Here is a 13,100-nt window from a genome sequence, read left to right on the forward strand (position 1 = left end):
TATGATTAAAGTTAAATAAAATTTGATGGGTCTATCTATAAAATTTTAAAAGGTTTAGTATCAAGTAGTATACTAATGCAAAGTTAAAATTTTGTTCTTTCTCAAAGCCTCTCAAATCATTAATCTGTTTTGGTAAAAGTTTCTGAATAATCAGTATACAAAGAAAGTCTGTTTTATCAAAATAGCTTCTTGTGCTTTAACCTCATCATTTCTTCAGTGTTCCAAGAAGGAAAAGTTTTATCTCTTTTAAAAGAACATAATGTTCAAACCTGCTTTCTCAAAATCAAACCCTGAAAAGTAGCCTTTTATTCCAAACTAATTATAAGAGATTTGTTCTTTTACCTTGAAGGAAAAATTAAATAGTTAAGTTCATTTAATATGTTATAAGTCGGATAGAAGGTGTTTAAAAGTGTTATAAAATGAACAAGTTTTTTATTTCCTTTAACCCTGTTAATTAAAGATGTATGAGTAAAATATTCCTATGAATGCTTAAGAGTGTATAAAGTTACCAATATTTCAGCATAATATTAAAGAGAAGTACAGTGTGGTTAATTATAGTTTTAATTATTACAAAAGGGTATGTGTCAGAGAAACAACCTCTTATCATAGATTAAAATAACAACACTGTATATGCAGCAATCCCCAACGCTAGTTTGTTCCAAGAAGTTAATGTCCAGCTGTGTTGCTATCACTTTGTTTTAAATCTTGCTAAAACTTTCTTCAGTGTCTTCTTAAACACGTCAAGCCAGCTGCATTCCTCTATCTGTAAAAAACCCAACAATAGACTTCTGCAGTGCTTTTCAGGGCTATGTGCATAGCCCAACCACCTTGTACAGTATTTACTTAGTAGTAATGGAAAAGCAGCATACGTTACTTCTCAAAAAGAACAGGTTTGACAAACTCCTTATTCATCTGCTCAATGCACAGAGCTTTCAGCCATCATTAAGGTTTTACAAACATTTCAAGAGCCCTTAAATATTGTCTCTGATTCTGAATATGTGTTTAACTGTAGCTCATATTGAAACAGCTCATATTTTTATTATTAATGAATTACCTCAACTTTTTGCTGACCTTCAAGCTCTCATTCGGCAAAGAAGTCAGCCCATATATATTACTCATATCCAGTCTCATTCTTCCCTTCCTGGTCCTCTAGCTACCCAAAATGCAAAAGCTGATATATTAGTATGTTTGCAAGATGCCAATAAATATCATGCATTGGTCATATTAATACCAAGGGACTTAAACATAAATTTCCTCAATTAACAAAACATCAAGCTCAAGAAATTATTTGTACCTGTCCCACCTGTGGACTCTTGACCACAGTGCCTTTTCAGGCTGAGACTAATCCCAGAAGCCTGGCTCCTAATCAACTGTGGCAGATGGATGTTACTCACATACCATCATTTGGTAAATTATGATATGTCCATGTTTGCATTGATACTTACTCTCATTTTTTGTGGGCTACTGCACAAAGTGGTGAACGTTTTCATCATGTTCATTCCCACTTCTGGTCTGCTTTTGCTGTGATGGGACGCCCCTTGAAAATTAAAACTGATAATTGCCCTTCTTACACTAGTAAGTCTTTTACTTCTTTTTGTTCTACATATGCTGTTGAGCATATTACTGGTATTCCTTATAATCCTACAGGTCAAGCCATAGTTGAACGCAGCCATCATACCCTAAAAACTATGCTTTTAAAACAAAAAGGGGGACATGATGGTATTATAACACCAAAAGATCAATTAGCAAAAGCTTTATTTACTTTAAATTTTCTTAATGTTTTAATTCATTGACACCTGTGAAATGTCACTTTGGAAAATGTCAAACATCTACAGTGGACATCAGAAATAAAGACCAACGAATATTCTGGAAAGATATTTTAAGTAATGAATGGGAAAAAGGCAGGATCAAAGTGTGGGGGCGAGGCTATGCTCTTGTCATTTCAGAAAGTGGAGAACAAATTTGGTTACCTGTGAAGAGGATTAAACCTTGGAATGAAGAGATGGGGGCTCCTGCAACTTCTGATGATGGTGATCGTAAGTAATGAGGAAGCTGCCGGTAATTACACTTATTGGGCCTATATACCTAACCACCCATTACTTAAAGTGTTAACCTGGAAAGATTCCTTCTTTCATACATATCTGAATAAGACCCATATATTCCCTGGACCAATTGATGATCAATTGCCAATTAAACCCTATGAGGAAGGACAAAGAATCTATAATCTCATATTACCATTTGATTATCGACCTTTATGCATTGGTAACCATCCTTCCTGTATGTATGTTAAAAATTGGGCCGTAACTATCTTCAAAAATAATAATACTCAGTTTATTGTGACTTTATTTCCCTCTTACAATTTAATCATGACCAAAAATCTTCCTTATGATTGTCTGCAAAAAAAAAAAAAAAAAAAAAGTAGGGATAAAGAAGGATGGCAAGAGTGCCATATAGGAAGAGGATCTGTCATTTTTAATGATTCCTATGGAATAGTGTGGGAAAGTGCCCCTATGGGGAGTCCCATTGAATATAATGACAGACTCATTTGGCATGATCTAAATAGTAAAGGACAACAAAAAATAATTTTTACTAAAAATAATAGTGTTTGGAAACAGAAAGGGAAATGGATCCCTTCTCCGTGGTGTAATATTTCATCTATACATGAGCAGAAGAATCTGTAGAAAAGTTTTTCTAGGAATAGTCCCTACTATAGAATGGATTGGGAATAATAGTAAGTATGGTCAGTATTTGCATTTAAATCAAATTCATCATCTTCAGGTGTGTGTAAGAGATCCTTATATGTTTGTGGTTGGAAAATTAACTATTGCGGTCACCCCTCGGGCTGAAGTGTGGTTTGCTGGCCTGGCGAGGGGAGCAGCCGCGGTAGGCCTAATTCCGCTGCCCCCATAAAAGGGTGGTTGATCGGGCCCACCGCCACCCCTGAAGGGAGCTCGGCATGGGCGCAGAGTGCCCTCGGGTCTCCCCTTCTCAGCAGCCATGCTTCCGCGGCCGCCCCTCCTCCCAGATGGCGCCACCCGATGCCTTGTGGGGCGGCACCCTTCTTCTTCCTTCTCCCTGCACAGGCGCAGGGCAGAAAATTCCAGTCTGCCCTTTTTCCCCTCCCCCGACAGCAGCAACAGCCAGGCGTGGGCGGAGAAATCCAGTCTACCCTTTTCCCCTCCCCCGACAGCAGCAACAGCCAGGTGTGGGCGGAAAAATCCAGTCTGCCCTTTTCCCTCCCCCCCCCCACAGCAGCAACAGCCAGGCGTGGGCGGGAAACTCAAGTCTGCCCTCCACCCCAGCAACAGCAGCCACTAATCCCTAAACCCTGCCACTTCCCCCAGCAACAGCAGCCACCAACCCCTAAACCCTGCCCCTTCCCCCAGCAACAGCGACAACCAATCCCTAACCACCACCCCTCCCCCATCCAGCACCTCCCACTGACCTTTCGCCGGCAACCAATCAGAACAGGGCGTGGCTTCAACCAATCAGCCTTCCCCAGCCCCTATAAAACTGTTGCCTCTCCCTCAATAAAGTGGACTTGCGTGTTTACCTTGTCTCCGCGGTAGTTCTTCTGCCGTGCGCCCTCCAGTCCTGAGAGCCCCCGACAAGGGTCTGGCCTCCCTTGTCCCCAGTTCGTCACCTGCTTCTCCGGGCGACCCCTTCGTCGCCTGCTTCTCCGGGCGACCCCTTCGTCGCCTGCTTCTCCGGGCGACCCCTTCGTCGCTGGCTTCGCCGGGCGACCCCGTCAGCCGAACCGCGCAACCCCTTGTGAGACCGATCCCTCGTCTGCTGCCGGACCGACCCCTCGTCCCAAGTGAGACCGACCCTTCATCCCAAGTGGGACCGACCCCTCGTCCAGAGCTGGACCGACCCCTCGTCAGCAGCCAGACCCCACCTCTACCGATCGAGCAAACCGTCGCAAACTATAACCGGGAATGCTCTATTTTATAAAAGCGGGGCTTTGCATACCTGTTTGTCTGAGAACATTTTACAAAATGGAGATTTCATTACAATGGCTCAAAGGCGGCGGGGAGTGTGGATTCCAGTGCGACTGAACCGAATTTGGCAATTGTCACCTGAAAGTCAACTGCTGTTCCATATGGCTCAAGAAATCCTGAAGCGCTCAAAGCGATTTGTGGGACTGATAATAGCTGGCATATTAGGACTGATCTGTGTCATTGCAGCTGCTGCTACAGCTACAGTGGCCTTGCATGAGACGGTGCAGACTTAACAATATGTGCATGATTGGCATAAGAATGCTAGTGACTTATGGCATACTCAAGAATATATTGATGGAGAATTAAACAGTAGAGTTAATGATTTAGACTCAGCAGTTTTACATCTTAGAGATCAAGTATATTAAATCTACTTAGGGGATTGAAATGTGATTGGAATGAAAGTAACTTTTGTATTACTCCACTTGCTTATAAAAATTCTATGTTTGATTGGGAAAAGATGAAAAATCATTTGATAGGTCATAAAGGTAATATGTCATTAGAAGTAGAAGAATTACAAAAAAGAATATTAAAAATGTCTCAAATTGATGTAGCTGATGATAAAGATATCTTTAATGATTTAATTTCTCATTTTAATAAATTTAATCCAGTAGATTGGAGGAAGTCTCAACATTTTTTATCAGCATTAGGAATAGGATTTCATGTATTAATCTTGTTGCTCATTGTTGTTGCATGCCTGGGATGAGAGAAGTCTGTCCAAAACTGCACCATGTTGACGTGATGGGACAAGCTAATAATCTGGTACTTGCTAAAACCCTGATATAGTTCCCCATGGTCAGAGCATTTGGCTGGTAGTCAATGATGGGTAAGACTCTCAGAGGAGGGCAACCTAAGACAGGCACAGCCACCCTGACCAAAACAAAAAGGGGGAAATGTGGGAAACAAAGGCATGCTATTTCCATGGTAGCAAGTTACTTTCTGACCACTGGGTCATGCTGTCCCTGGAGATGTACATGCAGGTGGCTAATCTCTCTGGGAAACATAACATTCCAGCAGAACCCAGACTTGATATCTCAAGTAACCTGGGCAACAAGATTTATGAGTATACTTGTTTCAATAACATAATACAACATCTTGGGCTTTAGTTACTATCTTATCCACAGTGCACTGTGTTTTCATTAATGAAGTTATGGGAATAGCTAGAATAGTTGCTGGTTCTCACGGTTGCATGGGGTATATAAAGAAGCCCCTGATATTAATAAACTTGTCTGATGAGCTTGAGAAATCAATGCTCTCAGAACCCCTGTTCCCAATCTCTTTGTCTTTCATTCCCGATACCCTTCGGGTCTGTCAACTCCGATACACTTGTCCACCTTGTACTCATGTCTCTGAAATCAACAGGTAAAGAAGGGAATTACTGTACTGGCTAGGGTGATTGATCCTGACTACCAAGGGGAAATAGGACTTCAACCACACAAATGAGGTAAAGTAGAGCCTGGAATTCAGGAGATCCCTTATTGTGTCCCTTAGATCTACTACACCCTGTGACTAAAGTCAATGGAAAACTGCAACAACCCAATCCAGGCAGGACTAACAACGGCCCAGAAACTTCAGGAATAAAGGTTTGGGCCACCCCACCTGGCAAAGAACCATGGCCAGCTGAAGTGCTTGATGAGGGTAAGAGGAATATGGACAGGGCAGTGGAAGAAGGTAGTGATATATATATGAACTGTGATCACATGAGCAGTTACAGACATGAGGACTGTAATATTTATGAATATTTCTTACGTTGTCATATGTGTATGTACGTAAGATAAATATCTTTTCTTCCTTAATCTGTCACCTTATCATATGATTTAAGTTACATTAGTTTCATGGCAAAGAATTTAAGTTACAAGATATCAAGTTCAAGAGTAAATTTTAACCAAGGACTTTCACATTATTCTGGATTTAGTATATTTCTGGTTGTATGTAGGACAATTGAGTATTAGATGAGAAATGATTTTTTTTTTTTTAATTTAGAGATTATGGTTAAGGTTAAGCAGTATGGCTACCAGGCTGATAAGGGGTGGAATTTGATGGCTAGGTTCATGTGTCAACATGGCCAGGTGATGGTGTCCAGTTGTTTGGTTAAGCAAGCACTGGCCTGATTGTCACTGTGAAGATATATCATGGACTTAAATCTTCAGTAACGTGATTGCACTATGGCTGATTACATCCATAATCAACCAACGAGACTGTCTTCAACTATGAGAGAAGTCTCACCCAATCAGTTGAAGACCTTAAAAGAAGTGATGATTTCAACAGAAAAGAGAATTTCCATCAACACCACAGGCAAGAAAAAATTCATCTATTATAATAAGTGAATAGATTATTATAAACAAATTAATAAGAGTAAATTTTACATCAGTTTAAAAAGGCATTTCTCTGTGCTTCAGAAGTTTTATATCCATTAAATTGAAATTTTCTCAGTAGAAATATAAAATGAACTGAAATTTTCTTACACTGTAAACTATAAAGTTAAGAATTTAAATACAACTTTTCTAGCAACAACAACCAAAAAAAAAAAAAAAACAAACCACATTCATTTTATATTCTAATCCAAGGCTGGGAGCACCTAGCCTGGGAGGACCAGGACTTAGATAGGGTAGCATGCTTCTTACTCACCTGAAAGCCTCAAAGCAAAACCATTCCCCATTGGGAAAAAAGAATGGACCTGGAGACCCCTTATAACCCAACTGGGCTCACTCTCTCCAGCACCAACCCCCACTCATGATCCCATGAACAAAGTGAGGGCCCTTCCCCTAAAACAAACTCTCCCCTTCTTTTACCCACAACCCACTGTGTGAGGTGGAGCTGTAGAACTGCATAGAAGAGGCTCAAATACCTGAAGGATGACAAAAGAACTGTGTGTAGTAATGGGACAAGGGTGATTATGGAGGCCTGGAGCTCAGCTTCTTCAGCCAGTTGAAGTAGGGAAGCAGACTTGGCCCAGTGGTTAGGGCGTCCGTCTACCACATGGGAGGTCCGCGGTTCAAACCCTGGGCCTCCATAACCTGTGTGAAGCTGGCCCATGTGCAGTGCTGATGCACGCAAGGAGTGTTGTGCCATGCAGGGGTGTCCGTGTAGGGGAGCCTCACGCACAAGGAGTGTGCCCTGTAAGGAGAGTCGCCCAGCGTGAAAGTGCAGCCAGCCAAAGAATGGTGCCGGCCACACAGAGAGCTGGCACAAGATGACGCAACAAAAAGAAACACAGATTCCATGCTGCTGACAACAGAAGAGGAAAAAGAAGACACAGCAAATAGACACAGAGAACAGACAACCAGGCAGGGGGGAAGGGAAGAGAAATAAATAAATAAATCTTAAAAAAAAAAAAAAAGATGATGTTGGTCTATCAACAGGCTCTATTCAGGGATTCTGTCTTTAAAACACAAAGAACCAAGGCCCAGGGTGGGGATGTTAATTCCCCATGATACCAGGTCTGAGAAATCAAATGCGAAAGACAAGTGTAGGTTTCCAAAGTATTTAGTAAGGATGGGCTCAGTGACAGTGGAGCAGGGACACAGGATGCCTCTCAGTGCTTAGGCCCAAAGCCCCTTCTGCCATGTGTTTTCACAGAGAGAAAATACAGGTCTGGAAGACACAGTTGATGCCCCAACATATCATATCTAGTCTCAGTCCTTTATGCTTAAGATAACCCAGTTCGGGAGGTGGACTTGGCCCGGTGGGTGGGGCATCTGCCTACCACATGGGAGGTCCACAGTTCAGACCCCTGGCCTCCTTCACCCGTGTCGAGCTGGCCCATGCACAGTGCTGATGCGTGCAGGGAGTGTCCTGCCACGCAGGGGTGTCCCCCCACGTGGGGGAGACCCGCGCCCGTGGGGGGTGCACCCCATGGGGAGAGCCAACCAGCGCGAAGTGCAGCCTGCCCAGGAACGGCTCCACACAGGCAGAGAGCTGACACAGCAGGATGATGCAGCAGAGGAGACAGAGATTCCGGGTGCTGCTGGCAAGGATGGGGATGGTCACGGAGGGGGGGACAGCGGGTGGACACAGACGATGGACAACCAGGGGCGGGGGGAAGGGGAAGAAATGGATAAAAAAAAAATCTTTAAAAAATAATAATAATAACCCAGTTCTATGTGGTATTACCATTTCCTATCTCCATCTTCTGCAAGATCAAGTGAATATTCTCTTTACAAACTGGGAAGCCAGTTAAGGTAAGAGGGATTGAATGGAAGCTATTTCTACTATTCTATTAGAATGTATCAATATATTTCTATTATCAATAATAGAGAAAAAATAAAAAAGCTATTTCTTTTTTCCTTTGGCTTCGCTTCCCACACCCCCATCCCAATCTCTGGTCACGACAACTTCAATCCTGAAGCTTTCCAGAAATCCTGGGAGGATTCCCATTCACTCTCTCTTTCAAACTTATCTTCAATTGATCAGCCAATTACAAAATCATGAAGTTTCCCTAGGAGTAGAATCCAGACTCTGTTCTGATTTATTTCCACCCCTTCCCCACACAGCTAACTCCTACTGTTTCATTTTTGGTTTCAATGTAAACATTCTCTGTCCCACATGACCTTAACACAAGTATCTCACCTTTAGCATTATTTTTTAAGATTTTTTATTTCTCTCCTCTGCCCTCCCCTCCCCCTAGTTGTCTGCTCTCTATGCAGACCGCTTTTTGTGTCTGTTCTTGTGACCGCTTATACTCTTGCCAACGGCACCGGGAATCTGTGTCTCTTTTCGTTGTGTCATCTTCCTGCACCAGCTGTGTGTGCGGCGCCACTCCTGGGCAAGCTGCGCTTTTTTTGCACTGGGCAGTTCTCCTTATGAGATGCACTCCTTGCACGTGGGGCTCCCCTATGCGGAGGACACCCATGCATGGCACAGCACTCCTTGCATGCATCAGCACTGTGGATGGGCCAATTCATCACACAGGTCAGGAGGCCCTGGGTTTGAACCCTGGACCTCTCATGTGGTAGGCGGAAGATCTGTTGAGTCAAATTCACATTAAGTTTTATTTTCTCTACTTTCTCTAATATTTTCTCTAATTTTCATTCACATCTTTATTTCTATATGTTCAGCATCAATTGATAGATTATTAGAAATGTAGACTCTTGGGCCCCACCCCAGACCTGCTGAATCAAAATCTGCATCCTTGGTATCCACACACTCATTCAAGTTTGGGACGCACTTATTGCTCTATAGCCCATGGTAAATGAATGAATGGATATTCAGCTAACTTCTACCCTTTGTACCACCTACCTCTGTACTTTATCATTACACTATCTTCCCGACCCTCAATCTTTCTCCATATCTACACCATAGACAATCAATTTATTCATGACAAGTTCTTGTTTGACATCATGCATTCCCAGTAGTCATTTCTAAAATCCATTTGCAATACAGGACCTGGAGTGTTTGCTGTTTTAAATCAAAAGTATACTCACACACTCTTTATTAATGCCCCTAAGTAGTTGTCCACCAGCCTTGGAAAAAGCCTGATATTGTGAGGATGGCTCTAAGGCACCCTCTCCAGTCTGGCTCACTCCACTCCCCTACATTGTTTTCTCTGCTCCAACCACCCCTACCTTTCATCAAGTCATAAGCCATACTGGAGTCTCTCCTGCATAAGGGGTTTAAACAATCATTTTCCTACATGAAATCCTGTGTCAAGCTCCACTCTCTCCAGATTTGATCAACTCAGCCCCAAAATACTTGTAGCTATATCTAACTTATAATATTAATCTTAACTACCTTGAGGCGGGGCAAGATGGCATCTGAATGAGTACACCTCATAATCACTCCTGCAAATAAGCAGCTGAGTAGGGTTGGAGTCCTGCTGGACCGGGCTGTTTCAGGTGCTTGCAGGGCAGGAGTTATCTGGATGTCGACTTAGTGGGACGGTGACAGAGGAGATTCTTGCAAGAGGTAGAATTTTGAGTCTCTTGCACGGAGATTAAGATGGTGGGTAGGACCCTTACCCCTGGGGCTGGTGGCCCAGTGGTGGTGATTCCTGAGGGCTTTGCAGCGCTGGGGAGATCCCAAGCCCTGAGCAGGCTGTTTCTGGGGCTTGCAGGGTGGGAGGTGTCTGGAAGTCAATTTGGTGAGACAGTGATGGAGGAGTTTCTTGCAAGAGGTGGAATTTTGGGTTTCTGACATGGAGGTCAGAGGTTCTGGGTGCAGTCCCTCCCCCTAGGGCTGGCGGCAGGGCTGCAGTGATCCCTGGGATCTTTGTGGTGTGGGGTGTTCCCAAACACTGAGCGGGTTGTTTCGGGGGCTTGCAGGGCAGATGGTGTCTGGGTGTTGATTTGGTGAGACAGTGACAGAAGAGATTCTTGTGAGAGGTGGAATTTTGGGTTTCTGACAGAGTTCAGAGGTTGCAGGTGGGACCCCTCCCTGTAGGGCACGTGCCCAGCTGTGGGGATCCCTGAAGGCTGTGTTGTGCTGTGGTGCTCCCAGGCCACCTGTTAACCAGATGCGTGGTTCTCAGGTCTGTGTCCTGTAAACCTTGGTAGTCCACGCCCCAGAGACTCAAACACCTTGAGTCTGCAGTGTCACAGACTTCCCATCCCTGAATCCACTGCGCACAGAGGTTCATCTCAGGTCCTTGATTACCCTAGCCCTCGGCATTTGTGTTTGTTTGTTTTTTGGTCTTGGTTGCTAATATTGCATTGTCTCCTGGCCTTTTCTTCCATTCTGTCCCACAAGGTCCTTTTTCATATATTTAGTTTTTTTCTCTTCTTTTCTTGCTTCTTTGCCCATCCCTTTTCTTTTCCTGCCCCATTTTTCTCTTTTCTTTTTTTCTTTTCTCTTTTTCTTATTTTAATTTCTTTATATAATAGGTGCTACAGGGAGCGCTTCATACTTGCTGTTTCCTCACCCTTCATTTCCTCTTTACTGTGTGTATTGATTTTGGTCACCTACACTATCCCCTTTCCCCCCCACATCTTTCTATCCTCCATCATATACTGCTTCTCTTACATTCCACCTCCCATTCTTTGACCCCCAAATTGTCTTTGTATTTCTAATACCTTTGTTCTGTTTTCTGTCTTTTATCCACTCTTGATATTATTGTCTTCTTTTCTCTTTCCCTCTCTCACGAAAACACTGGCTTTCTAATTCATACTATATTCCTCCCCATATTCAGTTGACTGTCTCATTATACATACTCTCCTTACTGCTATAACTCTACACAACTTACATGAGGCTAATATCCATTGCCGCAGATCTCACATTGTTGCTCTGTTAACATTTATTGCCAATACTGCTTTATACATTTTTTCTTACTCATTTTGCTTACCCAGGTCCTAATATTTTCCTTCAAAGTGAACTTAGCAACAAGAAAATAGAGAAAGAAGAACAAAGTGACAAAGAAAAGACATAACACGCAAGAACAACAACTAATTAATCCCCAAGACTAGACAAAGAAGCTAAGGAACTGATTAAAACTGTCAAGATAAAATGATGACCAGATAGCAAAAAATACTACAAACCAAAACAATAATCAGGAAAACATGGCTCATTCTAATGAAAAACTAAAAAACAGGAAGGGGAGGAGAACATCAGACAAGTAATTAAAGATCTCAAAATATATATTAGAGACCAACTAAATGAAGTAAAGAGATTAACCATATGAAGAAAACACTTGGAGAGGAAATTGCACACATACGCAAAAAGATAACATATAATGGAGATGAACACCACATTTCAAGAAATCAAAAATACACTCTCAGCAAATAGCAGATTAGAAAAGGGAGAGGAGAGAATTAGCGACATGGAAGACAGTACTTCGGAAATCAAACAGATACTAGAACTGATGGATAAAAAGATAGAAAAAATCCAGGTAGGACTTAGGGACCTGAATGACAATGCAAAAAGCATGAACATACGTATTATACGCATCCCAGAAAGAGAAGAGAAGGGAAAGAGGACAGAAGAGGTGTTGAAAGAAATAATGGCTGAAAACTTCCCAAATCTACTGAGAAAGATGGATGTACACGTCCAGGAAGCAAAACAAACCCCAAATACCATAAATCCCAACAGGCCCACCACAAGACATATACTTATCAAATTATCCAATGCTCAAGAAAAAGAGAAACTTCTAAAAGCAGCAAGAGAAAAGAAAACCATCACATACAAGGGAGGCACCATAATATTGAGTGCAGATTTCTCATCGGAAACCATGGAGGCAAGAAGGCAGTGGTATGATACAGTCAAGGTACTAAAAGAAAAAAATTTCCAACCAAGAATACCCAGCTAAACTACCACTCAAAAATGATGGAAATTTCAAAATATTTGCAGATAAACAGAAATTAAGAGTATGCAAACAAGAACCCTGACCTTCAAGAAACACTGAAGGGAGTTCTGCAGGAAAAAAGAAAAAAACAGGAGAGACAGAGTTGGAGGAGAGTGTAAGAGCAACAAAAAAGAAAAAAAGTGAAGGAAAAAAACAAACAAAATCTGGCAAACACATGTCCAAACAAAATATGGCTAACATAAATAATTCCTTGAAAGTAATAACACTGAATGTCAATGGATTAAACTCACCTGTCAAAAGATTCAGACTGGTAGACTGGATAAGGAAATATGACCAAACTATATGCTGTCTATAAGAAAAACATCTTAGACCCAAGGATTCATGGAGGCTGAAAGTGAATGGCTGGAAAACAATCTTACAAGCAAACAACCAAAAAAATGCTGGAGTAGCTATATTAATATCAGAAAAAATAGACATTAAGTGTAAAACAATTGTGAGAGACAAAGAAGGATACTACATATTAGTGAAAGGGATAATCTTTCAAGAAAAACGAACAAACATAAATATGTATGCTCCTAACAAGGGATCTCCAAATACGTGAGGCAAAAACTAAGTGAAAGAATAGATGCCTCTACAATTATAGTGGGAGACTTTAATACACCACTATCAACTTTGGACAGAACATCTCAAAAGAGAATCAATAAAAAAATAAAAATTTTGAACAGTATATTAGAGGAGCTGGATGTAATAGACACATACAGATCATTACAAATGAATACAACAGGATTTACATTCTAATCAAGTGCACATGGATCATTCTCCAAGACAGACCATATGTTAGGCCACAAAGAAAGTCTCAATGAATTCAG

At 41.9% G+C, this 13,100-nt stretch overlaps 1 protein-coding gene across 8 annotated transcripts in view; it reads right to left on the reverse strand.

The window, feature by feature from the left end:
- The window catches only part of LOC101413597 (zinc finger protein 699-like), a 132,474-nt gene that overhangs the window by 87,168 nt on the left and 32,206 nt on the right, over positions 1–13,100 (reverse strand). The window contains exons 4-5 of one of the 8 annotated variants that reach the window (XR_009184115.2): positions 1,446–1,537; positions 472–763 (exon numbers count right to left, since the gene is read on the reverse strand). The exons of 6 other annotated variants lie outside the window; for them this stretch is intronic. The gene's annotated coding sequence lies outside the window, so the exon portion shown is untranslated. Of the gene's footprint in view, positions 1–471; positions 764–1,445; positions 1,538–13,100 lie in introns of those variants that run through there. One more of the 8 variants, XR_009184111.2, reaches the window with a different exon arrangement.

Source organism: Dasypus novemcinctus, chromosome 30, assembly GCF_030445035.2.
Source record: "Dasypus novemcinctus isolate mDasNov1 chromosome 30, mDasNov1.1.hap2, whole genome shotgun sequence".
In the NCBI taxonomy this organism is placed as follows: domain Eukaryota; kingdom Metazoa; phylum Chordata; class Mammalia; order Cingulata; family Dasypodidae; genus Dasypus; species Dasypus novemcinctus.